Here is a 13,764-nt window from a genome sequence, read left to right on the forward strand (position 1 = left end):
GTGTGGAAAAGTTGCATTCTAAGAAATAGCGTTTCGCACATAGCTAAACACAAAGTATTTCGAGCTACCGCAATTGCAATACTGTTTTACGGAGCGCAAGTATGGGGGTATCGATGGTTTGAAGCTGTGGAAAAGTTTCTCCGTTTTTTTATTAAAAGTAATTTTAAGTGGAAAAGTATACGACGCCCAACTATATGTTACATCTTGAAACAGGAATAGAACCTTTTTTTAGACACACTTGAATTGCATTTCAACTACGTGTCAAGAGTTTTTGCGATTGTTGGCGAAAGAATTCCGCGAGTAGTACTCACGCAAGCTATCAATTCTGAAGTTTTGTGTGATAAAAAGTGGAAGAAACTGGCAATTGAATGCTCAACTACTTTTTCAATATTAGAAGACGAAAGTATCGACGTACTTAAGTTGAATTTTGATCAGTTGCTGAAAAAATTCGGCAACATGATCACTATAAGTTTATGAGTGAAGCTGAAGCATCTATTTACAGATCTAGCTACAGTAAGATTAACCATTTCTTAAATCACAACACCTACTTCTTGGCCAAAAACACTACACAAAAAATCAGCTTGTTATTTAAAGTAAGACCTACATTCTTCACCGTTCAGAATTGACAATATTTTGCGGTTTATGCAATCGCAAAGAATGCGAAAATGTATTTCATTTAATGGGAGTTTGTCCAATACTCAAGGAGTTCCGAAAGCGCTATTTTGGGTTAGGTATACTCGGTTTGGAAGAAACAATCAACATCTTGAATAGAGAACTAGGTTGGGTTGGGACTTTCTGTATGAATACTCATTGAACGCTCTTCGCTATAGAACCAGAATAGTTGTTTAGGCACAGATATTTAAAAGGCAACTAATAGTCGGTGAACAAAATAAAGAACAACTTACTTTCTTGACGGTCGGTCACCAACTGCCCCGCTTCTCTTTTATTTTCATCTTGCATTCTTTTATAAGTGTTGCCACTGTTTAACATTTACTTACATACTACTTAAGTGTTGCCACTGCTTAACAATGACTTACTTATTACTTATTATTACGCTTACATGCTAGTATTGCACTATTACTACAGTTGAGAAAAATTTTTAAGGTTTTAAAGTTTGAAAATTATAAAAATTATTTTATTGAATTGTATCTAATTAGAATATTTCATATAAATATAAATACAAAAAAAAATATCAGCCCAGTAAACCATTTAAAGACTTATGTCTTATATCTTTTGAATTCAATAAAACTAACTTATACTATACATTTTCTGATTATTACCAAATGTATTTCCAAATTATACATCAGATTACATTTTCGAAAGTTCACAGTGCCTGTAAACAGAGTTTCAAAATGTCATTAGTTTATTTTCTTAGCAACTGCAAAATCATTATACTTTTCATTATCTACTAATTTCCTGTCGATTGGAATATTTTTTTTCATTTTTACTTAAAATAAGAAGGTTATAACTTATAATTAACTATGTATTAGATTAAAGTGTAAATCATTGAATGAAGACAGTTAAATGACATTTTCAATTTTTACAGTTTCAAAATGTTTTTAAAAATTGAACCTATTTGTAATGATTTATTGAAATATTAATATATAAATACACATGTCTGCATATGTTTAGGTACCTATTTTGTATTTATATCTATACATATGTAAAAATAAAAGCTTATTTGAATTTAACCTCCCTGATCTGTAGGAATATTTTATTAGCCTGTCCATCCTCTTGCTTTTCTTTCATTTCTGTGGGCACACAAACACACAGTTGGTCCTATATTTTTATCATTCGTATCCTTCAAAGGATTTCCTATTTTTATTTACAACGCAATTTTCACTTTTACCAATATCTAAACTTTTTGGCAAAAATAACTTTATTTTAGATATCTCTAACATGTATATGTGAGCAGAACGACCATGAGTCTTTTTTTTGGTTGCTCTTAAATTAAAAAGGATAAACATAAAGCTATACAATATATTGCAAACCTTATATCAACCCCTTATGTGATTCGACCCAAACCAACAAATATATAAATGTGTATGTTTTGAAATTAACTTTAAGGCAATAGTAAACCCAATGGCTTCCATTCTTGATTGGTATCCTCTTGCCAGGGATCTTAAAAAGAAGGACTAAAAAATAGTTAAGGAAATAAATGTCAGATATCTCCCTTTTTTGAAAACTCTACACAAACCTTCACCCTTATCAAGGTATACAAGGCCCATTTCAAATATATACATATGTATATATTTATGTATAGCATATATGTTTATATTTTATGTATGTGTCCTAAATATGTTACTCTCATGCTGGCTGGTACGAGTCAACCCTCTCAGCCGCAAAGTTAAGCTAAAGAAAGAAAAGAAGTCCCCAAATCTAAAAGTATACCAACTAGCAACCCAACGAACAAAAAAATGAGGAAGCAAAAATCATCCCTTCCATTTTATATAAATGATGGTAGACATCCTTTTCTATATCTCACAGAACACTCAATCAAGTGAAGGAGTTTTTTTTCTATCTATTCAGTCTTTGGGTCTAAAAGTTTTCTTAGCTTTCTCCAACATATACCTTGCTGACTATACCTTCTTTTGGATGACAACTTTTTTTGGAAAGAGGTTTTTATTTGATTCCTATTTTATCCCACTTCCTTGTTTATCTGCTCAGTAATATTAAATGTCAAGTTGAAAAAAGATGCCAAATTTTATTCTGTAGGTATTATTACTTTTATATAAATTTACAAAAGTGTACATATGCTTATAGGTATATAATGTACAACGAAAATATATGTATCAAAAGTTACTCGCGAAAGTGATTTAGGAATTCTACCCTTCCCAAAGGAAACAAATACTAAAAGGGTTCGAGTGTGCTAAAAGGGAAATAGTTCCCTGTTCCCAAGTATTGAATCTGTGGGCATGAGTGGGATGGTGAGTAAGTATTTCACTGCCATAAGATTTATCATCATTATCGGTACCGATGTTCAACCCTATATAACTGTCGAGAGATACTTTGTGTGGTTTGCTGATTTGCAACTCCAAGCTTGTTTAGTTCAATGTGTCCGTGAATAAAAACCCTTCCATTAACATTAACAGTAGTTTCATTCCCTTTTTCTTTATTTTGAAATAATATTATATACATGCACATTGCAGATAATATATACCCAAAAATCAACCACCCCCTTGATGCAATGTGCCATTTACACGATTGTCCTGCGGGCAGAAAATGTCTACCAGAAATTGAAGTTCAAGCGAACATTGAATCCTTTTGACGCTCAGCGTCATGTGTCATGTTCTTGGCATGTGCCACACACGCACCCCACACGACACAACACAAAAGACAGGGTTGATATGTTTAGGAAAAGGGATAAAAACAATAAAATACAACCCTATACATAATTCCAATCGATACAACATTGCGAATTTATTTCTACCTACCTACAATGTACAGTACATATGCATACATACGTACTTACATAACTTATATTTTTTCTGTTAAAAATCAGTTTTTTGTATCAATTTACTTTTTTATAGTTTATATTTTTTTTTAAAATGTGTGTTCCAATTATGTGTGATGCGTTTAAATTTATATGTGAAAGGGTTCCTTAAACCACTGGTTTGAAGGATAAGTATTGGGTAGTAAAAATATAAAGGTTCAAGTAGGAAAAGTCGAAAATAAGTTTTTAGGCAGTTTTTTTATTAACTTCGGTTGGAGACGACTCTAAAGACATTTTACCAAAATAATTCATACGATATACGTATTAAACTTTTTTCTTAATATTCCAAATTGTGTCCTCATTTTTAAATTCAAAAACATGCGACACATGCGGTATTAAGAGAATGTTTCTTGCCCTCTCAACGAGAAGTGATGAAGATGGTGGCGTGCAAAATAATAATGGTAGCTGCTGTGATGATTTGATAATTTGTAGAGCGTGAAATCATTTGTTCAATTTTTGGAACTAGGTTTAAAGATTTTTTATAAAATTGGTGATTTTATTTTTTGTAAAACACGTAGGGTGAAAAATGAGAAGGAGTGAAATAAAAGTTGAAATATGTCAAAAAAAAAAGTAGGGTTGGGTTTTGTCTAATTACTGTAGCTTGTAATTTTAACAAAGTTTTAATTTTTACAGTTTAGGGTCCGTTGTTTAAAAAAAAAAACGAAAATATTCATGTTATAAAGTTAACATGTGTAGTTACATGAATGAATTTATTGTTTAAAAAAAACGAAAATATTCATGTTATAAAGTTAACATGTGTAGTTACATGAATGAATTTATCTAAGCATACATTAATTTATCATACATATATTCTTTAAGCGATACAATTTTGTAAATATACGTTGTCGTGCCACAAGCTCCTTCACAAAACTTCAAGATGTTATTGCTCAAAGGCATCAGCTTGATAGAAACTTAGCATTTATGTACATTAGTAAGCAATGAATAAATGCCAATTTCGTTACCGTTTCGATTCCATTTAAAAACATGGAGTTAGACGCTGCAATAAAGTTCGATTATTATGGTTTCTCAGTAGATAACATTACATATACAATCCGTCCTATCATCTGCACATAAAGGGCTTTAGATGTTCTTTAGGCCATCTGTTCAATCCTCGACTCCTAAAAGTTATAGCAGAAAGAGGCAAAAAGCTTTTATTGTAGCACGTGAGAAATGAGTATCCTTTTTTTAATTATCATTGAAGAAGTTTATAACATAGAAAAGGATTAAATCTATACTACATTAATATATCAAACTAAAATAAAACCTTCACCACGGTTTTCTAACAGTGTTTTTGAGAGTCTCACACTTTTCCTCCAAAAAGTTTAGAGTTTGTTTATAGCAAACTCTTCTTAGCGTGACTTTATTATCAGTTTGTCCTGCACTGACACCAATATTTTACTTCTAGGTGATTTTAATTTACCACACATTGACTGGATTCCATCCGAAGACGAAACTTGCCTTGAAGCCTCTCTCTCTTCTTCACAATTGGAACTATCTTTTCTCGATAAAATCCTTCTTACTGACTTGCAGCAAACAAGCTGAATTAAAACCTCAAAAAATCGAATTCTCAATTTAGTCTTTTTTTTCTGACGCTATTAGTACTCTTGTTCTAGAATCTAGATCAGGAATTACTAATATTGATAAACATCACCCCCCCCCCCTTGGACATTTTTCTTGACTTAAGTAACCACCTTACTGAACACAGTAATTCCTTGGATTGCTTATATAATTTTGCCTTCAGAAGAGCTAATTTCCAGTTGTTGGCTAAAGATTTAACCATTTCTGGAATTGCTAATACTTTAGCATTTTCTAATAAAAATCTACCTTTAAAGAAATCAAGAAATACAAACTTTAGCCACCCTTGGTACACGATAAAATTGCGTTTACTTCATAACAAAAGAAATAAGGCATGGAAAAGTTATCTCAAAACTCTTTCTCCAATCAATTTATCTGTTTATGTTGAATTCTTTAATGAATTTCAGTCTTTTTCTAATTTTGTATACGTTAGTTATGTTACTGATATGGGCACCTCTTTGAAAGAGAATCCTAAAAAATTTTGGAAACTTGTAAACTTAAAGAAAAAAATCAGATAGCTTTCCAGTTAACTTCACTTACAAGAACCTTTCGTTAGATAAAATTGTTGATATATGTAACGCTTTCGCAACAAATTTCCGTGAGTCATTTGTTAATAGCCCTCAAGAAGTTGATGAAGTATATTTTCATAATCTTCACTCCTTTTCGCGAACTAGCTGTGCTACAGAGTACGGTCCTCGATATTTTATCCGCGTTGAATGATGACTGCTCAGCCGGTCCCGATGGTATTCCCCCGATAGTACTAAAAAAGTGTAGTAATGCTTTAGTCGAAGAACTTACGTTCTTATTCAAACTCTCTCTAAAAACAGGCAAATTTCCCAGTATATGGAAGAAGTAATTTCTTACACCAATTTTCAAGAAAGGTAACTATTCGGATACAAAGAACTACAGCAAATTGCACAGCTTTCTTGCATTCCTAAATTGTTTGTGAAAGTATAGCATTTTTAATAAAAATCTCAATATCAGCAATATTTTTTGGTGAAAAAAAGATCATCTGTTACTTATCTCCTCACATTGTCAAACATATATGTTTAAATGCTTTAGAACAAGTTGACTGTGTACACACTGACTTTTCAAAGCTTTTGACCAAACTTAGCCACGGAATTATTTTATTTAAACTTAAAGCTCTTGGTTTTCCACCATATTTCTAAAATTTAAATTAAAGGAGTTCAATGATCCCTATTTTACTCTTTTTTTGACAATTGCCATGTTTGTCCTCATCTTGAATATGCATAGCAAGTATGGACTCCCTATTACGAAATTTATAGAAAACGTATTGAATCTATAATTCAACATAATTTCATTCGCTTTGCCCTAAATAGTCTTCCTTGGGAGAATCCTTTGATCAGCCTAACTATGAACATCGTATTCAGCTTCTTCAATTGCAATCTCTCCATCAAAGGCGTGTTAATAATTTAATATTTCTTCATCAACTCATTAACGGTGAAATTGATGCACCTTATTTGCTATTATATAGGTACATTTGAATTACCGAGGCGGAACTCATCACCTACTTTCTTTTGATTTTATACATATTGACTTCCATAGAACAAACTATGACAAGAATAAAGCTTTAAGTCAAATGAGCATTTTATATAACTTAAACTGTTCATCGATAGATTTAAATTTAAATAAGGTGGGATTAAAATCATTGTTTAGAACCAGTGCTCCACTATCGTAAACGTCTTTATTTTATTTGTTTTGTTCTGTATTAATTCATGATTAATGTTTATTATGTTTTGTATTTTGTGCGTGTGTTAGGCTTTTATTGTATTATTATCTTACTAACAACTAACACATGACTTATGATGAGCCTCTGATCGTAGTTTGAATTTTACTAACTATTTTTTGAAAGTTCTGAAGTGTAAAAAAAGAAGAGTCACTTCCCCCATTTTTAGGTTGACAATGTGCACTAGAAAGATGTATATTAGAGGGCTTAATTAAGACCATTTTTTTATTTGTGACATAGCTTATGACTCCTGCCATGTATTATTGCTTTGATAAATAATTTATGATGGACAACAAATATTATTGAACTAAAATCGCAAATTATGGAGCTGAATGCTACTTGTATACATTTCATTTTTGACAGAATCTATTTTAAAAAGCAAATAAGTTTTCCAGTTTTAGCTTAGAGTAGTCAAGTTCTATGGTATGTTATTTTTTGTTCAGATTAAAATACAAATAACGGGTCTTAGACAACACGGTAATTTGTACACTCCACTTATCTAATTTACACTTAAATTTGTGCTTCTATCGCTCACTTTATACACATTGCAAAATTTGTTGGTGATTTTTCCACATACGAAACTAACTTTAAATTTATTTCTTTTAAGGAATTTTTATCAGACAAATTATTAACAACTATCCACATTCTTGACATAAAAGAAAATAGATTATAGGTTTTTCCCAATATTGTTGTGACACAAAACAGAAAATTTCAAAATTTCCATAGCAATTTATATATTTATTGTAAACCTTGTACAAATAATTCGTTTTGATACACATGGCTCTTCAAAACTAGGGCAATGATTTGGTTATGCTATATGTAAAAAATAATTAATGCACATTTTGAAATAAAATATTAAATATTACGTTTATAGAAGCCAGAAAATAAAATAATCTGTAAGGAACAACTAGCACGTGCTAAAACTAAGAATTTGCTATCATATATCTTTGGGTATCAAAATGATCTTATAATAAAAAAATAAAGGTATCATTGTTTCAAACACCGCCCTGGCCCGTCTCAGTCTCTTGAACTTTCCTTCTTCCTTTGAGACATACATAAGTAAGTATGTTTTTGTTGAGTTAACATTGCCTCATTTACAAAAGATAAAAGTCTCTTCTTAAAATACAACCAGGTAAAAAATCTTATAAAAAGAAGGAAGAATAAAAAAGTGCGCAAGCCATACGACCTCATGTCATTATAAAATCCCCATTTTAGTCCTATCTTTTTTAGGGACGAGTATATTTTATATAGGGATGCAGTAGCTCCCTATATTTAGGAAGATTTTGTGTCTGCAGCAAGTCTTTCTTGATTATTTTCTTAGATGATGCTCGGCTTCTGATGAAAATGATCTTCACCTTTTATATCGTACGCTTTGGTCGCGTGGCATGTAAAAAACAGCCACAGCACATGGACCGTGTTGCCACAGATTTGGATTCATTTAATGGATATACTCGTATCTCCCTTTTTTAAGGAGGAAGCTTGTCGGATTTAATGTGAGGCACACTTCGTTGATGAGGATCGGGCGGAGATCTCCTGAGGCGGTTATTTGATATAAGGAGACGATAAAATCGGATTTATTGAATGTATATTTTTTTTTTCAGAAATAAAAAAGAAAAAGTTTGTTTACGCTGTCGATTGATCATCGTGATCATGAGGGTGGCTGGTTGGAGCATATGTGACATCGCATGCCAAGCCTTGATTATGTGGCATTCAACGCATTTTCATGTTGTCTTTAGCGGTTCTTGCGCGTGGTGCGCGAAGCACGCTGCATTTTGTGGTGTGTTTTATTTAAGGAGAGTGCAATGTAACTTCTGGCTGTGACCATATCTTACTGGCGTCTGTACCTAATCTATTTTTGGTAATATAAAGCGGGGGATATAAAAAAGAACTATTTAATGACAAATGGCTCGTGGTATACCGTGACAGGTTTGTTGGCAGTGTTGTTTTTTTACAGCACCACATTTTGGATTTTAAGAGTAGGTACCTACCTACAATTTCGAGTTTTATTTTATTTGTCATGTGTCAACTCAGTGAGTGGCTTTCTTTTCTTTTCAAATGGGTGTTATTGTGAAAATCTATATACGCATGTTAATGAAGTGAAGAATAAGATTTTAAATTTGAAGTTCAAAGTCTTTTGATTACACTTATTAAGACTGTTAAGACTTACTTTGGACATTAATCTGTGCTTGATAAGTAAACGTTGCATTTGAGCGCGCTAAATTAGAAAATGCAAACGATTTTGTAAGAAAATAATATTGAACCCCTCGGTAGAAAATATGTCTACGACATTGAATGTCTTTAGTTTCATTCACACGGTCTTATATAACAACGGATGCAAATTTGATGTCCGATATATTGATTTTAAAAAAATTAAGAGTCCCCTTCATAAAAATATATATAATGACAAACAAAATCATGCAAATGTTCGCTCATATTGAAACGGTCGATTGGACACACAAGAATTTTTCTAACTATGAGAATTACAGAAAAAATGCATACTCGTATGTTTCGACAAAGCCAGCATTTATACCTTTGCATTTCATTAAGTGTTGTCCTGTCGCACATACACATATAAATACATATAGACAAATTTACGGAAGTAAATTTCATTCAAAGGGAAACTCAAGCTGTTTCTGTGAATCTTACCTGGCGAAAAATAGTTTCCCTCTTTTCAAATATGATTCAAAAATAAGGGGCAAAAGGACTAAAATAAATTTAAATTTTTCATGATGTGCATTGTTCATTCTTTTGATGTGAGGTCAGTTCGGGTCATAAACGGTTAGATTTTTACCTTTAAATTATTTATCTCAGATATTCCTGAAGGGGCATCGAGAATATTGTTCATGTTTTATAGAATGTGCTGATGTAACGGTCCATTTTTTTAATCCTATGATGAGTTCTTCTTTGCTGAAAAAATCCTATCATTCACTTTTTTGGATGCATTTATTTAGTTTTTCCTCCTTTTTTGCCTGGCAGTTTGCTTTCAGCATTACACTTTTAGGATGCAGAAAAGGTTAACTGTATTTTGATTATCATTATAAAAAGATGATAAATACGAAGAGAAGTATTTGGCACGAGTAAAAAGTTAAAAATGTGTTTCTATAAAAAAAGGCAATTGGCGCGTGGATATTTTATTTTACCTTTTTCGTTTCTTTTCGATTCACATAAATAAGATTATGTTTTTTTATTTATTAGACGAAAGTACCTAATTCAACATTATCAGAACGAATAAAATCATTTTAAATTCCTATAACGTTGCACGATGCGCAATTCATCTTATTACTTTTTTTTCTATGTTAACCCTTTTGTGATATTAAAATTGCGATACCTATATCAAATCATGCAAATTTATGAGTTTGTGATATTTTATTACTATCTACAATATCCTATAAATTAAAGGATTAATTAATTAAATAATTACACATACATGCACATACATAAAAATCAATCCGTCAGACATTAAATGAGTTTATCTTTCGGTAGCACCTACTATTTTGAATTTTATGAATTTTATATTTTAAAGAATGAGAATACTGTACATAAAATATGACATATTTGATTGACTATTTAGATTTAAAAAAAACGAAAGTATAAGATTCAAAAATCTATTAAAAGTTGGTAAAAACAATGAGTTTTGAATAAAGGTTGGATATAGACTTTGAATCAGGGGAGGGGGAGTCACACACTTCACATAAAGAGGAGTTTTTGAGCACCACTTAAAACTGTTCTTTAATAGGAGGTTGGCAAAACATATGTAGATAACATAATGTACATCTTAACCTAACTTTTTCTTATTTTAAGGGCTAAAATACATATTTTGTTATTATTAAATAAATAAATAAATTGGGTGGCGCAACAGTCAGTTGAGAACTAGGGACTAGTGACTTACAACTCTCAATAAATCTTGTGTGCGAGTAATGTTGTCAGGAATGGAGGGGACCTACAGTTTATATGCCGAATCCATACGGCTAATTTGAGTAAGAACTTTTTCATGACAGTGTTATTAGATTACTCAAAAACACTGTTGTCTAAGAATATATGGTCCAACTATATACTCGTATATTCAAAGATTCCAACAATTTTCTAAATATGCCTTATTTAAATCTAATAGCTTATAATGTTTTCGGTGCATTTCACGCAGAAATAGTAGAAAATATGTTAAAACGTACCATTTTCCAAAAAAAATATACTCTTTTCTTGTTAGCATACATCCGAAGAATTACGCTACACAAATAAAGGAACCCAGAAAATAAGAAAGTTTGCCAGAAAAATGTGATCATTTATCGTAGGATAACAAAACAGAATCCGATATGAATAATTTTCTAGCTTTTTTAAAGGATTTTTTTCGGTTTCAATTTTCGGGAGTCAATTATTACTATCGTTATAAGTCTGCTTATTCGTAGATTGCAGCTGATACTTGAACATTTGATCTTAAAGTATTCCACAAAACTTAAAAATTGTAGAGATAAAACGGTTTGGATCTTGAATTTAAGGACATAATTTCTATAAAAATTAAATAAAATCAAACTAAGGTAAACAAATAAGTTGGCAAAGAACCTTTATTTGGCAAACACACATAACACATTGCAAAATCTACTTTCACTTCAGTACTCGAGAGAATCAAAGCTTACATATTAAATTAATAGATTTTAAACGTTCGTTAACCATTAGTCTAACGCAAGTGTTACTTATGCTTTATTGGGCTCAAGAGCATCCAAAACAAATTCACTTCAAAAACTAGATTTTAAAAAATCAATTTTGAAAAAAAAAATCACTTTTTATGTGCATCAAAAAAAATAACATGAACTTGAAGACGAGTTTCAGGAATTTACGAGTAAAGACAACTTAAGTTTGTGTTAAGGAAATCAAAAATGCTTTTTTCTCAGAAAACACAACTAGGTTCCCAAAATCTAAATCTAAATTGAAAATCGAGTAAAATTGTTTTCAGGGTTATCATTCGATGGATTCCTAAATGTAGATATACATACATATGTCATATGAATCAATATACAATTTTGCTGACTATCATAATTTAGGTATATAATTTCTTGTCTTTTTGATTGTTCTGTGCTTTTAATAAAATGAATATATTATATATATATTAATGGTATTTAGTACACAGAAAAAATAATATTCTTGTTAAAGCTATACATTTTGTATTTATTTAATGATATACCCCTAGGTATATGCAATACAGGTCCTCTTTGAACTAAAACAATATAACACTTTTCTAAGATGAAATTTCACTTAACAAACTTTAAAAATATAATAATACAATATTAACAAATTGATGAGTGTTTCTCAATATCTCCATAAAGTCGCCATTTTTTGCTATTAAAAAACACACATTTTTCAAGCACCTTATAATGGTAACATTTTTATGATAGACCTCATTTGTTCATTAAATTGAAGATAGTTAATAAAAATAGTTGATCAAAAATTAAGTTGAATGTATTTCATGGGGAAAATAAGAAAATAGCTAAGTTTGACAGTTTTCTGGGAAGATAATATTTTTAAACGGATTTGTTATAAAATTAGAGGTCCGTACCCCACAACGAACTTATATTAAATACAAATCTTGATACTTATTAGCGCTGTTTTCGTTCTATAAGGATATTAGCAGAAACAGCCCACATAATAAATTTTAAAAGAGTTCAAATATTTTGGCGTTTCTGCTAAGTGGGCCTTATTAGACACTGGGGCCGTATTTGGTTCACCTATACCTTTTAGATATATATACGTAAACTGTTCCTATTTAGCTTCTTTCTAGATTTTAATTATCAAAGTTACCGATTTTTAAAAAAAGGTGTAGGGTCATACAAGTACATATAACTAGTTTAAATTCTTTAAAATAAAATTGCTTTATTTTTCCTTTCCATATATGGCCTACCATCTTAAACATGTAAACCAATCACACATCTAGAATTTTTGATTCAAAATAGCAGCCGGAATATTTTTTTTACATTTTCATCATTTTTTAGGCAAAGCTGATATACCTACTGACAGTGAGAACACATACGAGTACGTATGTATATATTGAAAGGGGAGTCTTTCCATCTTTATCTCTTTCGTGTATCTTTACGTCGCATGTTTATTTATAATATGCATAAATATGTATATACGCTTACGCATGGATATGTAAATTTAGATATCAAGAAGCCGGAGCCAAACAGAAAAAAAAAACAACTCTAAAAGCACACCAAGCACCCGCTTAAAGATCTTAAAAAGGAAAACATTCAACAACGAATGATCTGGCATGCTGATGCCACCCTTCAGATGAAAAATTTACGAGTAGAAAATAAAGCAGAAAATAAATAAAAAATGTTCCTTTCGTTTCTTTATCCCCAAATAAAAAAAAATAATCATAAAACAACTGACAAAAAAGGGGGACCTAAAAAATGAAAGGAGAAACGTGTCTGGGGTCTGCTCCACCCATATGTACGTGCGTGGCTCATATGCTTAAGATAAAACACAAACTCTGGTCTGAAGATGGAAGAGACAAAAACGACCTTTTTCACTCATCTGCGTTATGGGATGGAATAACAAAGCGGTTTCTTAACCCCAGCTCCCAGCAAGCCAGGGGCGGATGCTGTGCAAACGTGGCGCCCAGGAATAAATGAATCCAACTATTTACACAGTGTCTCGGTAGAGAGAACATCAAATAACATGAGGTAACGAATTGTGCAGTAGTTATTACTTAATTAAAAATTGAAATATTTATTAAGACAAATATATTTGAGTTAATCATACGAAAAACTACAAATATTATAAAATATATTGTTAACCCACATCAAAACTGTATAGTTCTAAATGTCTAAATGGCTAATTTAAGAAAGCACTTTTCGCGACAATAATTACGCTTGGAGGATTTATCAATTGTTCACAAGAGGTGGTACCCGTGAAAGAAAAAAACTTTCGATAGCACAGGCAATGTTTAAACCCAAGACCT

The sequence above is a fragment of the Eupeodes corollae genome, chromosome 3, assembly GCF_945859685.1.
Source record: "Eupeodes corollae chromosome 3, idEupCoro1.1, whole genome shotgun sequence".
Classification (NCBI taxonomy): domain Eukaryota; kingdom Metazoa; phylum Arthropoda; class Insecta; order Diptera; family Syrphidae; genus Eupeodes; species Eupeodes corollae.